At 45.0% G+C, this 24,888-nt stretch overlaps 1 pseudogene; it reads right to left on the bottom strand.

Moving 5' to 3' along the window:
- Positions 1 to 729: 729 nt before the first annotated feature.
- LOC136377041 (AP-3 complex subunit sigma-1 pseudogene) lies at positions 730 to 13,739 on the bottom strand (annotated as a pseudogene).
- Between the last annotated feature and the right edge of the window lie 11,149 nt (positions 13,740 to 24,888).

Genomic DNA, 24,888 nt, shown 5'->3' with positions numbered 1-24,888 from the left:
TTCTTATAGATTTTATATATATATAATTTTTTATTTCCTCCCTTTGGAATTGGGAGTGGTCTACAAAAAACTTCCCCACATATTCCTGGTGTGCCTGCTGTGTGTGTGTGTGTGTGTGTGTGTGTGTGTGTGTGTTGTGTAGAATGGTTACTTCCTCTGCTAATTCTGTTCAGTGGTTGTACTGCCTGTGTTTTCTTCTGAAAGTGTGACTTATTTATAGGCTTGCACATTGAATTAAAGGGATTTTGGAGTAAGTCAAAACACACCCTAGCTTAAGTCACTTGCCTATCCTAACATAGTTATAAAATCAAAAACATAAAAACAATTAAGCCATAGAAAAAGAAAAAGAACATAAATATACTGTACTATAGTAACAGGAAAAATGACCAAAAATGAGTAAAAAATACTCCTTACTTTTATCCCTGTGGTTGGCTTGCACACTGGAAGGGGCATTGCAAGGTGGGAGAGAGTGACCTATTGGGAGGAGGAAGCTGGAGAGGCGGGAGAACCTGCGGAAGGTGCTGGAGATACTGGGTCAGGGGAATCAGGATTGCCTAAGGAACATGCAGGAGACACTGGAGATGATTCTACCTGTACTACAGGTGTTGCATCTCAAGAAGCAGCTGACGTAGAGGATACAGGATCTGTTGCAGGGCTCTCTGCCTTCTTAAAGAATTGTTCCAGGCTACTCTGGAAGGATGTTGACTTCTCTCCCAAAATAATAGCTCATTACTGAATCTCATCGCTGGGGGCCTCAGCCTGAAATTTTGCCAACCCATCCTCTACCATAGAAGAATCTGCCAAACCCTTGGTAGTAAATCTCTTGGGTTCTGGGGTTTCTGTCTCTTCAGTTAGCTGCTTCTCCAGCTGAATGAGGTCCTCAGCGGACAGCTCCTCTCCGAGGGAGTAAGTATCGTAGAAACACCGTATGTCAAGATTTTCATAACCCAAGGACCTCCTGTAATGAGGCTTCCTAGTCAAAGGTAGCAAGTCTTAGAAAAAAGGTTGAGGCAATTAAGGATTTACTGGCCATGTGCAGTTAGTTACTTATTCACTTGCCACAGTGTATCCCTTTGTGAGTATTTTTTGTTTGTATTTCATTTGAAAGTTGAAGCAAAGTTTATGTGGGTTTTTTTAGTAAAACTTATTTCAGTTATTTTTCCCCTTAATTGATAACTGAGAAACTAATATTGGGGTACTCATTTTTCTCTTGTTAACATCGCTTGCTTAATAGCTCAGACTGAAATTCTCATCAAGTCACAAAAATTGCAATTCCAGTTAAAAAGCCTTTTTGTAGATTACCCCAGAAAAACGTGGCTTGCATACCCTCCATAGGACTGTTTACTTGCCACAAAACATGTGCTGCCTGTTGTCTACATGAGATTTACATTTTATTTGTTTTGATACTTCATAGATGATTCAGGGTATCTAAAAAGCTTTTTGTTAGATTGTGTGTTTCATGTTAATAGCTAGCTGTATTGTTACCTAAACAGTGGATTTGCTAGCTAAACACACTACACGTGTGTCGTCTGTTCTCTGCTGTAGCTTAGGCCAGGCTTAGGTCTTCCAGCCAAAGTGCTTCCTCTGTCACTTTCCTGACAGCTACACAAAGGCTTTTCTGGGTGTTCATTCAAAACAAGTAATATTTCCTATTTTTGGCCATTTTTTATTTTATTTTTTTTCTGAAGCTGGAAACGGGGAGAGACAGTCAGACAGACTCCGCATGCACCCGACCGGGATCCACCCCGCACGCCCACCAGGGGGTGATGCTCTGCCCCTCCGGGGCTTCGCTCTGCTGAGACCAGAGCCACTCTAGCTCCTGGGGCAGAGGCCAAGGAGCCATCCCCAGCGCCCAGGCCATCTTTGTTCCAATGGAGCCTCGCTGCGGGAGGGGAAGAGAGAGACAGAGAGGAAGGAGAGGGGGAGGGGTGGAGAAGCAAATGGGCGCTTCTCCTGTGTTTTTTTGGCCATTTTTGATCTATCAAAATGGTAGTTTTTATCTGACTCAATTTACAACTTTCTGAAATTAGTTTTGAATGATGAGACTGCAAGTCAGTACTTCTCATTATTTGTATTTCAATTAATCATGTGTCCTTAGAACAGGATGACAGGTTTAAAGAAAAGCCATATATATTTGAACAAACTTGCAAATATGAAGTTTGATAAAATAGACAATACCAAATTTATAATTTATTTTAAATTGCTAACTTACTGTCACTCCAACTTTTCATAGATGCTCAACTTGCTGCTTAGACATTGGTATGAGAAATGTATCAGCAGTGAACTGGAAAGAAAACAATACTGAGTTTAGTATTCAGGTAGGGTTAGAATAAAACGGAAAGATAAACTTGGGAAATGATTTTAATGTTCTATTTTGAATTGATTAAATGAGGTGAGTGGAGAGATCCTGTCAAACATTTTATAAAGGCATTGAGATGTATGGATCCAACTTAGTCTGTGACTGAGACATCACTCAAGTCTCTGAACTATTTTAAGTGCAGTCTTTGTTAACTGGATAAGGGCTGAACTTTGTTCTAGGTGACAAACTCTGACTCAGGTTATAGCCATGCTGTGCTCTTCCTACTTTGCTATTTGTTTTGGTAACTGTAGACATTGACTAAAATTGTCTAGTATTTAAAATCAAAGGGTTTGCTGGAAGAGAAGTGACTGTTCTAGGTCAAAGGAGTTGTACCTTACGTGAGCACACTGAAACCATTTTGCAATTGTTTGTCTTCTAAATTCTCAATGTAACAGTCTTGTATGTATATTTGATTATATTTAATGAAAACAAAGATTTACTAGATAACATAAAGCAGAATTATTCTTAATTATTTTAGCTGTTGATATTTTAACTGGTTGCTAACAAGTTGAAAGGGTTTTTTTTCTTTCAGTGAGAGGAAGGGAGGCAGTGACAGACTCCTGCATGCACCCCAACCGGGATCCACCGGGCAAGCCCACTAGGGGGCGATGCTCTGCCCACCTGGGGCGTTGCTTCATTACTACGCAACCTAGTTCTTCTTAGCACCTGAGGCGGAGTTCATGGAGTCATCCTCAATGACCAGCGCCAACTCTCCAATAAAGCCATGGCTATGGGAGGGGAAAAGGGAGGGAGAGAGAGAGAGAGAGAGAGAGAGAGAGAGAGAGAGAGAGAGAGAAGCGAGAGGAGGAAGGGTGAAGAAGCAGATAGGCACTATTCCTTTGTGCCCTGACCAGGAATCGAACCTAGGACATCCACACGCCAGGCTGACACTCTATCACTGAGCAAACTGGTCAGGGCCTGAAAGGGTTTTTAAAACTAAAAGTCTCCAGAACATTCCTAACACAACAACTAAAACTTTCTAGTGATTGGATAGAAGCACATAGAAAGTGGTTTTTGAAACTTGTCATTTTAGGTAGATAAAAGTCTCATGTAACTGATTTAAATTCAACTTTTATAACTGCCTTTCTTGATGTATTTTGATAGACTCTTTGCTGCAATGATCCTTAATAAAAACAAAAAGAGAAAGCGTTTAGTAAGGCCCATGATTCGGCTCCTGTTCCTAGATCACAGAAAGAAGCTCGCTTGCTTGCTTGCTGTCCTTTCTGAGTATTTACTTTTCTATCTAAAATCAGAGTGCTTGCCTTGTTTTTTTCCCTTTAGTTTTGTTTTAAATATGTAAGTTCCTAGACTACATTATGCTTTAGAACTTTTGTAAAAAGTCTGAGAGCATTGAATTCTGCATCCTTGGATATCATAAAGATTTGCCATGATTTTTTACAACTGGATTGTTGAGTAATACGGCTCCAAGTGTGTTACATATAGATGTATAAATATTCTTGTCAACTCCATAGTGCCTGTCAGTAGTTAGTGGTTCAGCTTGACCTTCAGAGACTTGCCTGCTTCACGACCAGACAGGTCTAGCATCTGACGTGGACCACAGTGTGGGTAGGAAACTCCTTCGCCTCAGGAGGGGCAGGGCTTCGGGAAGGAAGCTTCCTGGAGGGGAGGTCTCCATAATTTGAGATAAGGAAGAAAGCAGTAGCAATTTTTGAAGATTACATAGTTTGTTCTCTAAATCTGCCTGAAATGTCTTGATATTTTTATTTCCTTGGACTGAAAGTCAAACATGTATTCAAAAATCATGGTCAGGTGTTAAAATTTGAACACTTTATGTGAAAATAATTGTACTTTTTAATCTTAGAACCTGTGATTACCTTAGACTTTTACCTGAAATTTAACGAAGTTGCTATTTTTCTCTTTTGGCAAGGAAGGAAGAGGATGAGACTGGAGGAGAGAGAAATACTAAGGCAAAAAGAGGAAGTTTGAAAGTAAAGTATCTTTTTTTAAGGAAGGAAAATTCTATTTTTCTGAAATGCAAGTGGAGTTAATCTAGGCCCCGCACACAGGCTTCACCTCGGTCAGGAGGCATCAAGGTGGCAGATTAGTCACGGCTCCTTTTGTTCTCTTATGTCCCCCACAAAGTGTGAGGGGAAGGAGGAGATAATCTAACTTCAGTTGTCAACGATCACTTCTGTGTTTGCTAGGGAAGCAGTTAAAATAGGTTTAAGATAAGGATTGCAGATTCCCCTTTTATTGTCAGTTTTATTCTCTGGTTTTCAACCTGCCACTTGTGGGCAAGATAAAATGACCAGGGAAGCTTAACACTTTGAGTAGTACATTCATGTACGTCCTCACTCAAAGGGTTAACAAAAAACGCACTACTCAAAGGGTTAAAAATCCTTCAGCAGTAAAAGCTGGGAGATCACACTAAAAGTCCTGTGCTCTCCCCTTCTGCATCCCTGCTGACTGCCTGCGCCCTCCCATGCCCTCCTCACAGCCTCCGACACATCCCTATGATGGTTCCCGTTTCATTCAGTGAAAGCCAGAGTCCTTACAGTGGCCTGCAAAGCCCCCCCTCCCAGGATCTGGTCCTATGATCTCTCAGACTCTCTTCAGTCTGCTTTAGCCACACTGGTCTCCTTGCTGACTGTCCCCAGAACTTTCCTGTTTCACTCAAACCCTAGGGTCTCCCTCTACCTGGATTGTGTCATTGGCCCAAGTCACATCTTACTTCAAGGGGACCTAAAAGGGACAAAAGAGAATACTTGAGAACTATGAGGGCCCAATATGCATTTGATGGCTAGATAAGCCTGTGGGTGTGTATGGGCCTCCAGAAAAAAGAGACTGGTGTTAGGTACACTCCAGGAGACAGTCTCACTTGAAAAAGTTCCTGTAGGGCCCTGGTTGGTTGGTTGGTTGGTTGGCTCAGTGGTAGAGCGTCTACCAGTGTGGGGATGTTTAATCCCCAGTCAGGGCACACAGGAGAAACAAACCATTTGCTTCTCCACACCATCCCCCTTCTATCACTCTCTCTTCCTCTCCTGCAGCCATGGCTGGATTGGTTCAACCGAGTTGGCCTCAGGCTCTAAAATGGCTCAGTTGCTGAGCAACAGAGCAATGGTCCCTGATGGGCAGAGTATTGCCCTGTAGTGGGCTGGGGGGGGGGGCATGTGAGAGTCTGTCTCTCTGCCTCCCTTCCTCTCACTAAAAAAAAAGAAAAGAAAAAGTGCCAGTAGCAAAAAGGCTGGACCATATGGGTCATCGCCCATTGTAAGGACTCATAATTACTAGAAGCAGGCCAATCAGTATCCCTGCATCTTTGGGGATGAAGTGGAACCCCCTGCGTTGAGGATGAGGTTAAATTTGCATAGGCAGGGAGCTAAGTAAGAAGAGTTTTCCAACCAGAAAAAACAGGCGAGCTAAGTAGGGAAGGTGGCTGAGGCCAGTGAGGATGTTGGTCTTAGCAGGAACTTCCCACACACTGCCTTTCTAAGGACACTGAGAAAGAGGTACATCCCTAAGTCTGCTTTTTGTGTCCTTTGCTTCTTGAAAAGAGCCTTTTCCTAAGTTCTGTTATATGATAGTACTTATCTCAAATCAGCTTTACCCTCAAGTGCAGTGGCCTTTCAGTAACACGTGGTGGTGTTTTCTGCCTATACACCACCCAGTACAGTGCTGTCCCACACCCAACAGTCTTTAAATAATTTTGGCTGATTGTCCATTCAGAAAAATTAGTTCTGTTCCCTCCAGAGTGGAGTGTTCTGGGGCCTCGGGAAGAGATGTGGGCAGTATGGAGCTTTGGCAGTGGTCTGGCAGACCTGTGGGTGCACGTACAACATTCTTGACAACCTCAGCTAGCCCCGCTGGGCCGGCCTGGCTAGCACCTGGCCAGGCGCTGTGGTTTAATTTGAGCTGTGCACTTTGAGGCGAGCGCATGGGAGCAGAGAGGCAGGGACCACATGAAATGCTGTCTGAGGTTTCCTGTTTGCTCTAGCTCTGCTGCTGCTGCTGCTGCTGCTGCCGCCGCCGCCGCCATCTGCCATCACCACCCTCCAAGCCAAAATAAAGTAACATTAACGTTCAGGAGGTAAAAGTTAGAGCTGTTGGATAGTTCATCATGGTCCATATTTTAATAATGGACAACATATTTCATAATTTTAAAAAACAGCCTTCAATTTATCAGCAACTTGCTTCAGGTGTATCTTAAGCTGTATCATTATGTGCATTTTTTTTTTTTTTTTATCTATTCATTTTTACAGAGGAGAGAAGGAGAGAGAGAAACAGAGAGAGAGAAGTGGGGAGGAGCTGGAAGCATCAACTCCCATATGTGCCTTGACCAGGCAAGCCCAGGGTTTCAAACCAGCAACCTCAGCATTTTCAGGTCGATGCTTTATTCACTGCGCCACCACAGGTCAGGCCTATGTGCATATTTTTTAAGCTGCTTCTAAAGCTATTCCCCAAGTCCATTCATTGTGAATATGATAATTTGGATATAAACATTACAAGACCCTTTGTTTTCATCAGAAAGCTTCCTCCCCCCACGGAGCTCTGTTTCCATCTAAAGCAGTAACCTATAGCAGTTGTGCTAGGACACGAGGTAAAACGAGGTACTGTCGTCTTAGTATCTGTGATTCTTTGAAATAGAAACGCTCTGAATATAAGTGCTGAGCAAAAAACAAGCAAAACCCAACTGTGTGGGCTCCGCTCACCCACTGAACACTACGTCTTCCTGCTGCTCCAGCTGTCCTGCCCCACGTTTGTGGGGAGAATTATTAACCAATATTAAATAAATAAACTCTGCTGTCACTAGCCTAAAATACGCTAAAGCTGCCCCTTTCAGAGGCCTCTCCAGTGCCATTCAAAGACTCAGTGGGGTAGGCGGTCCGCGCAGAAACCCTTTGCTGTCTGTGCTCCCACACACCTGCAGACGTGGCCCAGCCTCATCTTCTCGAGATAATAATACCTAACCTCTGACGTGCTTCTGAGGGTGAGCACTCAAGTGAATTTTATGTTTGCCAGAGAGCCTATATTTTAAGTTAGACTACCTTAGGCTTTCAAATTTGATGTCAGTATTTCTGTTTTCTTGTGATGTGGGGAAAAGACAAATAGAATTTCTAAAAGTATGGATAAGGTGAAGAATATTAACAATTAAGATGTACTAGGTTTGCCTGACCGGTAGTGGTGCGGTGGTAGAACCTCAACTTGGGACACTGAGGCCCCAGGCTCGAAACCCCGAGGTCGACAGCTTGAGGATGGGATCATCAAAATGATCCGATGGTGGCTGGCTTGAGTCCAAGGTCACTGGCTTCAGCAAGGGGGCACTGGCTCAGCTTGAACCCCTGGTCAAGGCACATATGAGAAGCAATCAATGAACAACTAAAGTGATGGAACTACAAGTTGATGCTTCTCATTTCCCTTCCTGTGTCTCTCTCCCACTTAAAAGAAAATGTACTAGGTTTATCTCCCAGCATGATTTAAAATAATCTGTAAAAAAAATTCTTGGCCTGGCCAGGTAGCACAGTTGCTTAAAGCATAATTCTGGTAGCCGAGGTTACAGATTTGACCCCTGGTCAGGGCACACACAAGACTCAACCAGTGAATGCATCAATAAGTAGAACAACAGATCAGTGTTTCTCTCCCTCTCTCTCCCCATCCTTTCTCAAATCAATAAATAAAAATTTTTAAACCTATTTTTTAAAAATTCTTAAGCTGGAAAAAGAAGACAGTGTCTTTTCAAACACCTTTGATCAACATTAACCACCCGAATTAACTTCTCAGGGAAGATATCACCATCTTTATTACCTTTTGATACATTTTTTATTGGAAAATATACATCATTTGTCATTTTAACCATTCCAAACAGAAAATTCTGTGGCATTAAGAATACTCCCAATGTTATTGAACCACTGCCACTATTTCCGGAGCATTTTCACGTCCCAAACAGAAACTGTACCTATTAGGCAGTAACTTCCCATTCTCCCCTCCCTCGCAGCCCGTAGCAACTGCTATTCCTATCTAGGAATTTGTTTGTTCTAGATAGTTTATAGAAGTAGAGTCATACACCACTTGTCCCTTTGTGTCTGGCTTATTCTATTGAATGTTTTTAAGTTTCATCTATGTTACAGCACATACAGGAATTTCATTCCTTTCTATGGCTGAATATTATTCCCATGATGTATGTGTGTGTGTGTGTGTGTGTGTGTGTGTGTGTGTGTGTGTGTGTGTGTATCAGTTTGTTTACCTATTGTTAGATACTTGGGTGTTGTTTTTTTTAACCTTTTTTCTATTGTGAATACTGCTGCTATGAACATGGGTGTGTACAAGTTTGAGTCCCTGTTTTCAATTCTTTGGGGTATATACCAAAGAGTGGAATTGCTGGGTCTTAACTTAATTGTATGCTCAACTTGTTAAGGAACTGCCAGACTGTTTTCCATGTGGCTACACCATGTTACATTCCTTCCTATCAACAGCATGTGAGGGTTCCAGTTTTTCCACGTCCTCCCGAATACTTATTTTCTGTTTGTTTGTCTGAGTAATAACCATCTTAATGGGTGTGCAGCAGTATCTTACTGTGTTTTGGATTTGCATTTCGTTGATGACTAATGATGTTCAGCATCTTTTCCTGTGTTTATTGGCTACTTATGCATCTTTGGAGAAATGTCTAAATTCTTTGCCCATTTTTAATTTTTTTTTTTTTTTTTTTTTTTGGTGTGTTGAGTTGTAGGAGTGCTTCATATATTCTGAATATGAATGCCTTATCAGATAGGTGATTTGCAAATATTTTCTCCCATTCTGTGGGTTGTAGTTTAGTCTGTAGATGTTCACTGTTAGTGATTTTCATGCACAAAAGTTTTTAATTTGGTGAAGTCCAACTTTTTTTCTTTTATTGTCTATGTTTTTGGTTGTCATACCTAAGAAGTCATTGCCTAATCCAAGGTCATGAATATTTTCACCCTTGGTTTATTCTAAAGGTTACAGTTCTTAAATTAGGGGTTTTGACCCATTTCTTATTTTCATTTCATTTTTTAAGTGATAAAATATATTTCTATTTGCTTTGTTAAGTCAGAAAGTCATAAAAAATTATTGCTAAAGTAGGTATCAGGCACACAGAAAGGTGCTTTAGAAGTTCAGTTACCTTGGAGTTTATTTAAACTAAAAGGAAAAGGTCATAATGTTTTCATGCAACACATACTTGGTTCTTTAAATAACAATTGTGACAAATAACAGAAAGAATTAAGGAATGCTGCACTTGTGATCCATAAGAAATACCAATATTTGGGGTTGTATATAATTTAAAGAAATGTCTCACTTTTCAAAATACTGTTGTTGCCAATACATAGAGGCATGGCAAAGGAATGCAGTTTAGAAAGAAAATGGAAAACATCACACTGGAACTACTCAATTTCTTCAATATCACTGAGCAAGAAAAACAAAATGGACCCGTGATACTGACTTTACACAACTTCTACACAGTACCTTGGCTCAAATCCAAGAGTAATCCTTAAGACTCTCCTCTATTTTTGGTAAAAAAAACTATTAATACATAGTAAACTTAAGTGACTTTTCCCCCTGGATTTTTCCTGGGAGTGACCTTTAAAATTTTTTTTAAATTTAAAATAGGGCAGATTAGGCACTTTCATTCTGATGTCACCAATGTTAGTATTTCTTGGGCTGTCAGGAAGATTCATATTTACAGCTCATACAGCACGGAACTCCTGCGAAGCCAGCCTCGGACTTCTCCGTTGTTATTTTATGCATCAGTTTGTGTAACCATCTCATTCATGTTATCTTCCAATACCATTTCTGCAGGAATATTGTCAACCTTGTCTACATGGAAAATTAAATCCAGTTCACAGACATTTTTTAAACACTTGTCTAATGTTTCCATAAATACTTGAATTAGATCTAAAATGCGAAGTGCTCTTTCTGAAGAATCCACACACAAGACAAGACATGACATTGCCTAATGTCTCTAGATCAGTGTGTTGTCAGCTCCTCCAATAATCTTCCTTTTAGGAAATCACAAACGTGTTCCACTTCAGACACCAAATGGAATGTCTCTGTCATGACGTGCCGTTGTGTGACTGGAGGAATTGGAGAGCTGTAGCTTCCGGGGGCTGCTGATGGCTGAGCCGGGCAGACCTGGTGGCGCTGGGGGCCAGAAGGAAGAAGGGCGGTGTCATGCTCATGAGCCTCACCTCAGGATCTTGGTGGCATCCCCACATGCCCTGGTCCATTTTTTAATTTACTTTTGTACATGGTATAAAGTAAGGGTCTAACTTCATTCTTTTGCATGTGGGTATACAGTTTTCCCAACACTATTTGTTGAAAAGACTACCAGCTTTATTTATGATGATGGATCGAGCTATTCCTCTTTTCTTCCTGCCTCACCTGACATTGGACACACAGGCTGGGGACAGAAAGCTTGCAAAGGGCCTCTTCCTCCTTCCTATTGCCTGGCTGGTGGAGCTCAACCCTGATTCCCACAGCAGTAACAGCACTTACACTCCCCATTCAAAACACCCAATTAGCCGAGACAAATGGGTTCCGCAGTTCTTGCTACCAGCAATTAGGCTTTATATGCTTGTCTTCCCCATGAGGCTGGTAGATAGCTATGAGAATTGGTGAGACAATGTATACAAAACACCTAGCACCGCGCCTACCACACAGTGGATGGATCAGTTAGGGCCCTTCTTTTCCAGGCAATATCCTGACTCTCAATAACTTAAGCAAGAGATTTATAGAAAGGTCATTAGAAGCTCACAGATGAATAGGAAGGCTGGAAAACCAGGCTTGGAAACAGGTAGGAACCAAGGTAATTGGAGGAAGGGTCTATCGTCTCAGTTTCATAGTGGGGCAGACACCAAAGTTCAGTGAAGCACCAAGACTATATATACATAATGCTGTATAGATTTCCCAAAAGGTATCAGGGCACAGTCAGAGGGAGTAAATGCTGGGCAATGATTTATGGCAGTTGTCTGCTATAATTCATTTGGTTGGTCTCCCAACATCCACATCCACTTACTTCATTCATATGCTCCCCAAAATGCTCCTTGCTCACATAATGCACTAGCATCTCCCCTGGAGGAGATAATACAGTGTTAACAGTTTCTGTTTCAAGATCAGGATATCTCTGTGATGTATGTATATTTATATGTGTCTATATGTATGTGTATATAAATTTTCTGAATGATCTGAGAACACATTGCAAACATTGTGCTGCTTTACCTCTGAATAAAGGTAAAGCATTGTGTGTCTCCTCAGAACAAGAATTTTTTCTTACATAATCACAGTGCAATTATTATAATCAGGAAATATAACATTGATAAAGTACAGTTACCTAATCTACAGTCCACATTAAAATTTTATCAATTACCGCAAAATGTCTAGCAAAGTTCTTTTTCCTACTCCAAAGTTCAACCCAGGCACATACACTGCATTCAGTTGTCAGGCCCCGGGAGCTTCCTCGGGGTGGAACAGTTCCTCAGCCTGTGTGTGTCTTAATGGCTTGGCCACTTTTGAGGAGTAGAGGTCAGTTACTCTGAAAATATTCCTCCGTTTGGGTTTGTACAATGTTTTCTTATTATTAGTTTCAGATTATGCAATTTGGGCAGAACCACCACAGAACTGAAGTCACATCTTCAGTGCATCACAGGGGGCTCCTGTTGTTGATGTGTCGTCCCATTACTGGTGATGTGATGTTTGACCACTTGGATAAGGTGATGCCTGTTTTTTTCTGCGAAGTCATTGTTTTTCCCTTTGTAATTAATGTCTGATTTGTGGAGAGGTTATTTGAGACTATAAATAGTCTGTTCCATATCAATCGATTTTTCAATTCCACTCTATATATTCTATTATAAGGAAAGGCTTTCCCTTTTCCCCAGCTTTTTGAAAATTAACACAGGCCCTGGCCAGTTGGCTCAGCAGTACAGCATCGACTCAGCACGTGGAAGTCCTGGGTTTGATCCTGGTCAGGGCACACAGGAGAAGTGACCATCTGCTTCTCCACCCCTCCCCCTTCTCTCTCTCTCTCCTCTAGGTCTCTCTTCCTCTCCTGCAGCCATGGCTCCAACTATTTGAACAAGTTGGCCCAGCTGCTGAGGATGACTCTGTAGCCTCGCCTCAGGCACTAAAATAGCTCAGTTGCCAAGCAACAGAGCAGTGGCCCCAGAAGGGCCTAGCACAGGCGTGGCCAACAGTTTTTGCCCCCAGGCCAGATTAGAAAGAAAACTTTTTTCACGGTCCAGATGAAATATTAAAATTTAAAAATGTTAAAGACAAAAATGATTTAAGTAAAAATTTTATTATGTAATTTATGAATAAATGTGAGTGAAAAAAATTTTAATATACAATATTATTTTAATAAAAATATAATTACTGTATAGATATCCAAACTATCACAATCAATCAAAACAATATTTAATTAATAGAATGAGCTTGAAGGGGTTATATTGCAAATAAAACAATTATTTTGTTTTATAAACAGCCTGGACACGTTTTCAGCTATCAACTGCAGCTATTGTCTATGCTACAATGCCACTTGATTCAGCACACTTGACCACAAAAATAACGAATTGTTTTACCTTGGGTGTGCACTGGCAAACTCCGCCTAAAAGAATGTGGGTTTCACATCACCGCTAAATGTCAAACAGTTCATATCGCTTACAGATAAGTAAAAAAGTTGTAAATCTTTAAAATGGAATTTTTTAAAAAAAATAAAGAAGTATCACGAATCCGTTCGACCAATTATTGGAAGTTAACCCTAGATTAGTCACACGCGGAATTCTTTTCCACGTATCACTATCTTCTTAAATATCTCGATTTCCAATAATCAAAGACGCTTCCGCTTCTGAGTAGCTGAGATTTTAAAGTAGCGGAGATTAAAAATTTAATCGTGGGCCACATAAACTCATTACGCGGGCCGGATCTGGCCCATGGGCCATATGTTGGCCATGCCTGGCATAGCATCTCCTGGTAGGGGGCTTGCCAGGAGGATGCCATGAGGGTACATGCAGGAGTCTGTCTCTGTCTCCTCGCCTCTCACTTAATTTTTAAAAAAAGAAGAAAATTAACACAAGGGCTCAACATATTCATACCCCATCCCTGACTTACCCTATTCTCAACCCACTGTTGGTCCCCACTCCAGTCCAGAGCCTTGAAGCTTTTGACTGTCACTCCATCTCTGGGCTTTATCCATCCCAAATGTTCCTGTCTCCCTCACCCCACTCTATGTTTGGCCTACAGTCTGGACAGTGTGCCCTGGCAACTAGGGTGGACATTGATAATCTGTTACCGAGAGCATTTATCTCAGAGAACATTACATCAATCTTCCCCTCCTTTTATGTATTTTATTCCCTCTTACAGCTTATAGATTTCTGCTATTTTCCATCAATCCTGAAAGTTAGAGACATACCTCCATTGCTAATCTTTGTTTCATTGACATTTCCAAAGTCAAAACTAGTGTTTTTCCCCCCGTAAAGCATAAGCCCTGATTTGACTTTTTAAATACAACTTATTCCAAAAGGTAGTTTTCAAAAACATACAATTTAATGATTTTTTTTTTTTTGAGAATAAGGATTAAGAAAAGTGCAATGGGCTGAATGTTCATTTGTTTGATATATTCACATATAAAAACTCATATGTTGAAACCCTAATCTCCAATGTGATGGTATTTGGAGGTGGGACCTTTGAGAGGTAATTAGGTCATAAGGGTAGAGCCCTCATGAATGGGATTAGTGCCCTCATGAGAAGAGGCCAGAGAGCTAGCCAGCCTCTGGTCCTTTTTCATGCAGCCCATACTGACTAAGACAGGAAACAAGAATAGCAAAAGTAAGATTAAACCTGGCGTAAGGCTAGTATATAAAATGCATGTGGTGTGGGTTTTGCTTGGTTTTGGGGGCTTCCCAGTAGCTAATGCAAAAGGAGTTTTAACATTAACCTGTCAGTTTTACTCATCAAATAGAGAGGTAATGAAGCTTGCTACTGAAAATACCCAGTGCTGGGGGGTTCCGTCCCTGGCCTGGCATAGGGTCCTCACAGGCATGCGCTGACTAGTACTCAGTTGAAGACTTGTAGGAGCCTCTGTAGAGCTCTTCGCCTCTTCCGGTTTCTCAGAGACTCTCTTCGGAGAATTTTAGTCAGCTCGGATTCCCTAGACTCCCAACTCTATCCTCACTGCAGGGAGGTTACCAGACCTCACATGGTTCTTCCTCCCTGCGCCATAGCCTCTCCCAGGCACTTGTGGGGTTCATGCTTTATGTTTCCCTTATCTCGAGGAGGATCCCTGTGTCTTGTCTGTCTGTCCAATGTCCCAAGAAATTGTGTTTTGTATATTGTGTCTGTGTCCTTAATTGCTTCATAGGGAAGGATGAATCTGATCCCTGATACTCCATCTATTTTTTTTTTTTTTTTTTTTTAGAGAGAGAGAAACATGGATTTGTTGTTCCACTTATTTATGCATTCATTAGTTGAGTCTTGTACAGGTACTAACAGGGGATCACACTGCAACCTTGGCCTATCGGGACAATGCTCTAACCAACTGAGCCACCCAGCCAGGGCTCTGATACTTCATCTTGATTGGGACGTGAAGTCCCTGGATTCTTGACAGCTCCGGACTTTTAAGTCCTAGCCCAGCTGCACCAGCCTGTCACGGAACTCTCAGGAACTGCTGCGTCTTCTGGACAACATTTGTAGAAAATATCTTAACAAAACTCAATAACGTTTTATTTCTTCTCACTGCATCCCCGCTGGGTACCCTCACATGTGCAGTGATTTAGGAAAGGAGATTATGTTGATTACAAAATCGTGTTATCGTGTTAGCTTTCCGTATCATTAACTGAACCCAGATGTCTGCTATTTTCTAGACTGTAGTCAGTGTTGTTGTTTATCATGTCATGTTTGTGAGCAACGTTTGTCATGTGAACATGTGTGCATCTTATATGGATATATATGCATATATGTAGATTTACTAAATATATTCAATGTCCCCAATATCTGGGGACAAGTAAACTATAATGACAATTTAAAAAGACAATTTTGGGGTGGTGAACACACAATACAATACACAGACAATGTATTATGGAATTGTACACCTGAAAACTATAGAATTTTATTAACCAATGCTACTCCAATAAATTCAATTTTTAAAAAAAGACAGTACATGTTAGCAAAGTGTTAAATTACCAAGGTATTGACAAAAAGCAGCTACAGATTGAAAGGCAACTACTGCTCGCACCACATGGGAACAGTGACGCCATACTGGATCTGCTGCAACCTAGGACTGCCTGTCCCCGGCCGAACATAAAGACAACTTATTCAAACAGAGCTCGAGTTCGCAACCCACAGCCCCCATGGAGAGCAAGGCAGTAACCTATAGCAGTCTATGTGGCCAGAGATCCCATTCCAGTCAGCCACGTGAGACCATGGAAGGGGGGTGGGGGGGCGGAGGGCCCAGGCAATGGAAAGCCTTGACTTTGTCCTGAATTTCAAATCAATGGGCTCAGCTAGAAAACTGGCTGTTTTGGCCTTGGCCGGTGGCTCAGTGGTTAGAGTGCCAAACAGTGTACGTACATCCCAGGTTCGATTCCCAGTCAGAGCACACAGGAGAAGCAACAGTCTGTTTCTCCTCCCCTCCTCCCTCTTCCCTTCCCACAGCCAGTGGCTCAATTGGTCTGAGCATCTGCCATAGGCGCTGAGGATAGCTTGTTTGGTACCAGTGGCAGCCTCAGATGCTAAAAATAGCTCAGTACTGGAGCATCACCCCAGACGGCGATGCTGGGTGGATCCCAGTCAGAGTGCATGCAGGAGCCTATCTCCCCTCCTCTCACCTAAAAAATAAATAAGTAAATAAGTTTTAAAAAATTAAAAAGAAAAAGAAAGAAACTGGCTGGCTGTTTCCATTTGGGTTTATGTTCCCAAACTCTCTTACCACATTTATACCTTTGGAAGATGGTTGTAGAAGAGTAAATGCGTTCCTAAATATAGCACACAGTTTTAGCTAGACAAACAAAGCCTCAGGGTTACGTCATTCAAGGATATAACAGCTCCTGCCTTACACGTGGGCAGCCATTGCTGCTCACTTTCAAGATTCCACCACATTTGTGACCCCACCTGTTTCTACGACTTCGGCTGCTATAAACTGATGGGCCCCCTCCGCAGACCTTTCACCCAGATTCCCCTACAGAGAAGGTCTGAGTGGCTGGCCTGTCAGCACCCACTCTGCAGTCCCGCTGGGCTGAACTCCCTCTCTGGGCCACCCCACAGGCCAAGGCCAGCCTGGGAAACAGTCGCCTTACACTCAGGGGCCAACCTCAACCTAGGGCAGCCAGGTCACAAGGTCACCTGTGAGTGTCGCAGGGAGGGTTTTACTTAACATTTCCAACAGTACGTGCAAAGCCCTTAGCTAATCTCTGCAGAAGATAAAGATGGGGAAAGACTCCGCTCCTGTCCTGAGGAGCAGTGTCAGAAGCTTACACAGTTAAGAGACAAGCCAGTGAAGGAACAGGGGGAAGGATGGCCATGTCCGGCTGATGCAGAAAGTTAGCTCTGCCCTGAGCCAAGCCTGTGGTCAATTGCTGAACTCGGGGGCCTGCTCCCTAATGCGGGCTCGGTAAGTGAGAGTTGTTACTCTGCAGACAGCGGATAACGCCCCATCCTGGAGCCTCCCAGCCATGTTCCAGTGTCCCACCCAGTTCTGCTGGACCAAGAAGGGTTGGGAGCAGGCACAGCCAGTCTGTGGTGATGGAGCTGTTTCTTTGCGAGTGGGAGAGAGCACAGCAGGGGCAGCGTCCACAGAGCTGCCACTGTCATTCCAAAGTGCTCCTAACTATTCCGCGGGGCTGCCCCTGCCCCGGCGAGCTAGCACTTTGCGGGCTAATGGGAGTCTTCACCTGGGACCCGAGAAGCTTGAGTCTCAGCCCTTCAGGCACCCCACTCTGCTTGTCAGCAGGTCAGCTGACGCCACTCTTCCATGGGCCCAGCTCCCACGTCTGTCACGGAACTTGCAGATTCAGATGAACTTCTTTTGTTGGGTTCTTCGACACCTTCCACTTCTTTAAAGCCATGACCACAGTGATGGGCTGGAGGTTTGTCCTAAACAGCAAGTGGCTGTGTTTCCGAGTATCCCCAGCCCCTACAGAGCCAATCTCCGGTCCCCATGAGCAGCAGGAGGGCTCCCATTGGGGGCGGGGGGGGGGGGGGCTACCCACTGCTCTCCCTCTGGGTGAATCCCTTGGCCTCAGGTGTATGCTTCTCAGGTCACAGTGAGTTGAGTTGAACGAATAGCAAGGAATATTTTAGGTAGCACTGCAAACGCTGTTTGTACATTCCATTTGGGTCTGAATTTAAATGGGCCAAAATTAATCTTTCCACCACAAAAATTCAACATCACCATGTAGTAAGCATGACTTTGGAAAAATCACCTTTGAAATATATTTAGGCAGGGGCTCAGCTGCTGGGAAGCCCAGAAGCCGGTGCCCCGGTCTCCCCCCACCTGAAGGAACAGGGAGAAAGGGCAGAGGGACCACCCTCAGTGACTGCCCCCATGCCCAGGCCTGTGAACAGAATTACATCCCTATCACTAAGTTTGGCGTCATTTCTCAGTTTTGGACCATGATTGTTTTTTAAATGGAGGGTAGGTAGTGTGTAGAGCTGTTGCCAGGAGTTAGCACAAAGTCTCACTGGCTAGATAGGGAAGGGGAGTTGTTGGCTGGTCGTCACGCTTTTCATCCGAGGACAGGAGTGTGATCCCCCCTCGTGTCCGTTCCCCTTCCCGGGCACTCCACATCGCAGCTCCACTCTGTTCCTAAATCCCTGAACTGCTGCATCCTTCCTAAACGTCTTTCAGAGAAAGACACGCGGACAGGGTGCTGGCATGTTCACAGACTCCTCGGCGGCAGCGTGCGCCACAGGCAGCTGGTGGGGAAACCCGATTTCTAAAACGGGACTGTTAACCCTCCAGAACCGGCACCTCGGAAGACGCATTGGTATCAGAGAAACCAAACAACCCGGGGGGACAGGGGTTTGGGCCTCAGCATCCAGCCACTGACAAACCCAGAGGAGGGTGAAGCGCTGAACACACAGCTTTCGAGCTCCTTGTATTTGGGTCATGATATGTCATTGTGCGATGCCGGTGGCCGAGGCCAGGCAGGTCCACATTGGATTCGGGCAGACGGTAGAAAAACTGCGGAGCCAGAAAGGGTTGGGCCGTTCCGTTTCATAAAGTCTCACAACGGCGGACAAGCACCCAGGCTGGGGAAACCGCTTCTCTGCCACACAAACAGCAAAACGGCCCCTCACAGTGGCGGGCAGGCAATCCGCCATCTGCAATGCCCTGAGCACAAGCGCCCACAGCCTTACATGGGCCACACACACGTGGCGCCGCCGCTCACTCACGCTCTCACCAGGCAAAGGGCTTGCAGCTGGTACACCAGCCAGCAAGCCTAACACAGCTGCCCCACACATTTGTTCATCCAAGATGAAAGTTATTTACTAATTACTCCGTTCTTATCTCTTTTACTTCACTGGAGGAGACTTCCCAACCTCTCAATCCAGAACAGTAGGTCTCCTAAGCCAGGTAAAAGATGTGAAATGAAAAAATAATCTTTTTTTCAGTCCTCCTCCCTAAGAAAAGAGATTTGCACAGAAGTTCATAGAAGCAAGAAACATATAAACCAGCTTCAGATGCACAATTTTGTCCTTTTTTTAAAAAAAAAAATTGTTTTTTCCCTTATTTATGCATTTGTTGGTTGCTTCTTGTATGTGCCCTGACCAGAGATCGAATGAATCCCCAACCTTCGCGTAGCGGGACAGTGCCCTAGCTACTGAGCTAACCAGAGCGGGGCTCTTCAAGATATGGAACATGACAGCTTAGTGTGATATGCCCCAAAGAACATGGCTACTCTCTCCGACAAGTACGTGGCAGAGGGCTGTTAGGGGGCAAAGAGACCGCAGTTCTCTTCTTGAGAGAGAGAATTCAAGAAACAGTGCAGCAAATATAGGAAGAATTTATTGGTGGTGCAAAAAGAAAGAGAAAAGGGGACCTGGGAGACAGGTTCAGAGCCTTAACCCGGAATGAGCTGCTGGTGCTCATTGCTTCTCTGGTTGCAAGTCTCCTGGGGTCCCTTAGAGCTCAGGAAAAAGGGGCAAGGAAAACGTGCCTGGGGGGAGGGTTGGGAGGGAGAAGGCGCAGGCGTGCTCCCAGAAGGGAGAGGGCAGTGGGACCTACACCCTCAGGGATTTTAAGAGCGGGAATTTTAGGAGAGATCCCAGGAAAGGATCTCTATAGAAGACTTATCAGCTCTCTTGATGTGTCTTTTAAAGTTGTGGTCTTCACTAATTGGTTAGGGCCAAGGCAGGGGGCCATCAGTCAGTGCAGCTGGTCCTGAGGTCAGCTGTGGCTTTCCTTTGTCTGGTTTTGCTGCTTTTCTGGGCCTGGAGCTGAAACACAACTGAGGCCTAGATGTTATCTCTAGGGTTAATGCTTACGTCCTATTCTCCGGCTCTCTTGTTTGTTCCTCCTCTAAGGGGGTCTAAAACCATATGACCAGCGATATGAAATCAGGGGGTCTAAACTGTATGACCAGCTAAGGCAGAAAGGTCACCCTGGGGGTAAGGCCCCTGTCCTCCTAATTTTGCCTGTTGCTAGGCACCTGGGGCTCTCTGCCCTGGTGACCTTCTGTGTATAGTCCTTGCTCTGCTCATATCTGTCTAACTGCCCACCACAGGGCCAGACAAAACAAAACAACCTAACACCACCACATGACTGACACCTGTGCGTGCCCTGTGCCAGAGACTACACTAAGTGCTTCCTTGCAGCATCTCATCTAAATCTTCCCGATAACACCATGGTGCGTGTGACAATCATCCTATCCCTCAGATGAAAAACTGAGGCTTAGAGAGGGCGCCGGAGCTGCATGACATGCACCAGGACCACCTGGCTAAACTGAGGCTGGAACCCAAAAAGTCTGCCTGCAAATCCAGTCTCCTAACCACTCCGTGGTCGCTGCTGGCGGTCTGTCAAGCAGATGAGCCACAGCCTTTGGCTTCCTTATCTTAATGTCAATTTGGCATTACAGCAAATGTCATGCTTGGGTCTACTAAGCACCGACCTCTGGAGCTTCTGCAACAAGCCCCCTCGTTCCCGGCCTGGGCACAGCCTCTGCTCCCCAGAGCCCTCCAGTCGACCCCACACAATTATCTAAAGCTAAAGAGAAGTGAGCTGCAGACGCCTTTGTTCCCCGGGTAAATTCCATTTCCTTTTCTATTGTCTAAGGAGTCTTAGTGATGTAACATTACACTGAGCCTATTCTGCTTTTTAAAAAGAAACGTCCTTGGAGGTTGGCAAATTACCACTCCTAGCCTGAGAATGATCAAGTCACAGGAGATGAGTGGAGACGGTGCACCTGGTGGCAGTAATTACAGGCTTGGACAGGGAGGAAAGGAGGGATGAGGGTAGGCCAAATACAGCTGGGTGTGGGAGAGCGGCTGCGGTGGGGGTGCGGCGAGGAGCGGAAACTGGCAGCGGAGGCGGTGACGTCACCCGCCCCGCCCTGCCCCTCCACCTTCTCCTTACCTTGGGTTTCCTTTCTGATCTGTGTTTGTTTTTCCTTGTCTCCGATCTCTTGGTCCATCTTTCCACACTAGCACCAGATGGCCTGTGCGGATCAATATCAGAGCTGTAGAGGCCTCCTCGTGACAAGCAGTCTGGGGTTTGCCTCTTCGTCCGGGTTGTCTGAACCTGGTCTGTGTGAGACCCCACCAGCAACACTCCAGGAATTGACTCCGGAGGCCAGGCTGAAGGGGCCGCCATGCAGAGGTCACGAGGCCCACCAGCCCTCACCTCACACTGGACTCCCTCTGTACCTGGAAAGGAACCGGTCCTGGCCGGTTAGCTCAGTCCGTGAAGAGCATGGTCCCGAAACAACAAGGGTGCGTGTTGGATGCCATGTCAGGGCGCACATGGGAAGCAGCCAATGGGTGCAGGCCGAGTGCAACAACAAATGAGTGCTTTCCTTCTCCCTTCCTCTCTCTGTCTCTCTAAAACTCAATCAAGCAGTAAACCCCTGGCCGGATAGCTTGGTTGGTTGGAGCATCATCCTGGCACAGCTGTTGCTGGTTCAACCCCCGGTCAGGGCGCACACAGGAGCAGCTCCATGTTCCTGATGCTCTCTCCCAGCCTCTCTTAAAACAAAATAAACAAAAACTATTCTTTTAGAGCTATAGCATGGCTATCTAAATTATAATTCAAGTTGATAAAGATCAAATAAAATAAAAAATTCATTCTTCAGTTGCACAGCCATACTTCAGGGGCCCAGTAGGTACAAGTGGTTAGCGGCTCCCATACTAGACGGTGCAGATACAAAACACTGTCATTACAGCCGAAAGTTCTGTTGAGTTCTGTTGGACAGGGCCGTCTTGGACACCAGTATTATTGTCCTAGTGATGAAGGCACCTCACTGAGGCAGAACTTTTGAAGGGTGAACTAAAAGTTACCACTAACAGTGAGGTGAAGGCTGTAGACAACCTGCTCAGCCCTTTTTGGAAACCACTTAGCGATCCCTACCTTCTCTCCGGGGGTAATCCAAGTTCTGAGGGTAAAATTGGGGCTCCACGAGTTATTCTGGCATTAACGGTGAAGCACCCGGGACATGTGACATCCCCAGTCCTTAGCGGCACTTGGATTTTGGTTCTGTCTCTGCTGAGGCTCTTGTCCCGCTGGGGCCCCTTACATGTATGTTCCAGCCAACGTGTGGATGGCATTCCTATGTCAAAGCTGACACTTCACCCAGGCTGCCGGCCCTCTCAGTCACCTCCCACCTTTTTTAGGGGTCATGGGAAACCTCTGGATGTCCTGCAGACCACTCTGCACCGAGGCTGCTGCCAGACCCGTCACGTGGTCACCTGCGGGCAAAGGCTCCTTTTCTTTCCCATTCCCTCCAGGTTGATCCCTGGTTTTATTTCTCACTCCCTCTCACGATGCTGTGTTCTATACTCAGAAAGTTCGCCAGGGCCCAGAAACGGGTAAGCTCTAGTCACCCCTACTTAATTTTCTCTCCTTCTCCTGCAGGTCAAAGCCTTAGCTGCTATTGGGGGAGAAAATAGCCTCTCCTCTTGTGTTCTTCCTCCTTTCTGTGTTTTATGCAGAGGCTCTCTGATCCATAGTGTGTGTGAGCACCTGCCAGGAACACTCCAGGAATTCACTTCAAAGACTGGGGAGACTAGAAAACAGAGGTCATGATGCCCTCTCTCCCCCAAACTTTCCAAAAAGGCTCAGATAATAAATACTTTAGACTTTGAGGTCCATACACTCTCTGTTGCAACCACTCAACTCTGCTGTTCTAGTGCAAAAGCAGCTACAGACAATGTGTAATCAAATGGGTGTGACTGCAGGCCCTAGCCTGCTGACCCTTCGTTTATAGAATAAAGTCTAGACTCTAGGCCCTCTTGTTGTTAGCCCTGAATATTTAGAAACAAACTTTTAGAATTAAAAAAAGAAAATTATTCGGCCCTGGCCGGTTGGCTCAGTGGTAGAGCGTCGGCCTGGCGTGCAGGAGTCCCTGGTTCAATTCCCGGCCAGGGCACACAGGAGAGGCACCCATCTGCTTCTCCACCCCTCCCCCTCTCCCTCCTCTCTGTCTCTCTCTTCCCCTCCTGCAGCCAAGGCTCCATTGGAGGATGGCTCTATGGCCTCTGCCTCAGGCACTAGAATGGCTCTGGTTGCAACAGAGCAACGCCCTGGATGGGCAGAGCATCGCCCCCTGGTGGGCGTGCTGGGTGGATCCCGGTCGGGCGCATGCGGGAGTCTGTCTGACTGTCTCTCCCTGTTTCCAGCTTCAGAAAATAAAAATAAAAAAAAAAAAAAAAAAAAAAAAAAACAAGTCAGATGAATCTGCAATCGATTTTTAAAAATCTACCTTTGAAGTCAAACACCAAGAATTTCCTCCTTTCTCCTAGCACAGAAGTCCTGCCCTGAGGGAAGGGCATCTAGAAAGTCCTCATGGATGTTTGAATGGTAAGAGAGAGGATATGGGTAAAGGGATTAGAAAATAGTTAAAAATCCTACTTCTCAGCTGCACTACAAAATGGGCTAGCAATGCTTATCTGGGACTGTGAGGATTAATTTAAAAAGGCTGTTTTGAATAATGTGCCTCACATTGTGAGGCAGGTTCCATAAACGCCCGCCTCCTCCATTCCTAACCTTCCAGGGCCAACACTGTGACATCATGTGAACTGCTGCTGGGAGACCCGCTGTCTGCTCCCCTACCGGTGCTCATCAGCTTCTTGAATTGAAATGTATCCTCTTTTTTTTCTACTAAAAAAACGCAGTTTTCCCAAAGCAGAGATTTCAAAACTCTTGGCTTTTTTTGTATGTGTGACAGATAGAGAGAGGGACAGATAGGGACAGACAAGAAGGGAGATGAGAAGCGTCAGTTTTTTGTTGCACCACCTTAGTTGTTCATTGATGGCTTTCTCATATGTGCCTTGACCGGGCGGGGGGGCTACAGCAGAGCCAGTGACCCCCTGGCTCAAGCCAGCGACCTTGGGCTCAAGCTGGTGAGCCTTGCTTAAACCAGATGAGACCACACTCAAGCTGGCAACCTCAGGGTTTTGAACCTGGGTCCTCTGCATCCTGGTCCGAAGCTCTATCCACTGCGCCACCGCCTGGTCAGGATCTTAGCTTGCTCTTAAAACCACATGGCAGAAAGCCGAGGGCCAAATCTTTTGGGGGGAGCCATCAGCCCGCTGGTTTGGTTTGTTTGTTTGATTTTTTGGCATATCTGTCCTTGATTTTTTTGTTTGTTTTTTGTTTTTATAAAATTAAATTTAATGGGGTGATACTGACTAACAAGAGTGCATAGGTTTCAAGTAAGTATTTCTATAGCATTTGAACTGTTGATTGTGTTGTGTGCCCATCACCCAAAGTCAAATCATTTTCCGTCACCTTATATTTGTCCCTCTTTACTCCTCCCCCCACCCCATCTCGCTGGTTTTGAAATGGGAAAAAACAGTGTCCCTGGGAGGAAGGTACTGCTTGTCCACTTAAGAGGAAAGGACACTGAAAACCAAGTGGAGGGCCAAAATCAGATTTCACACACTTCCTCTGGATGAGTCAGAACTTTCCTGGTGACAAGTGATAGGAACTTAACCAAACTAGGTTAGGCCAAAGGGGAATGTGTGAGTTCAGAGTCTCTAGACTGAACGACTGAATTTGAAGCCGGGCCTCAGGAACAGCTGAGGTCTCCCTGGCGTCTGAGCCTCTCCCTGGCGTCTGAGCCTCTCCCTGGCGTCTGAGCTTCTCCCTGGCGTCTGAGCCTCTCCCTGGCGTCTGAGCTTCTCCCTGGCGTCTGAGCTTCTCCCTGGCGTCTGAGCCTCTCCCTGGCGTCTGAGCCTCTCCCTGGCCTTTTTCTCCGTCTGTGCTGGGCAGACCAGCACCAGCTTTATCCTGTGGGAGGCAGAATGCCCTCTGACAGCTCCTGAGCCTCCAGGCCTCCTTCACTGCCACTGGGAGAGAAGAGATTCCTTTTTCTACTTTCAGTTGTAATAATCCCAGGGTAGGAGTCTGACAGGCC

Source organism: Saccopteryx leptura, chromosome 6, assembly GCF_036850995.1.
Source record: "Saccopteryx leptura isolate mSacLep1 chromosome 6, mSacLep1_pri_phased_curated, whole genome shotgun sequence".
In the NCBI taxonomy this organism is placed as follows: Eukaryota; Metazoa; Chordata; class Mammalia; order Chiroptera; family Emballonuridae; genus Saccopteryx; species Saccopteryx leptura.
The sequence above is the reverse complement of the archived record's forward strand: the minus strand, read 5'-3'. Positions and strand labels throughout refer to the sequence as shown.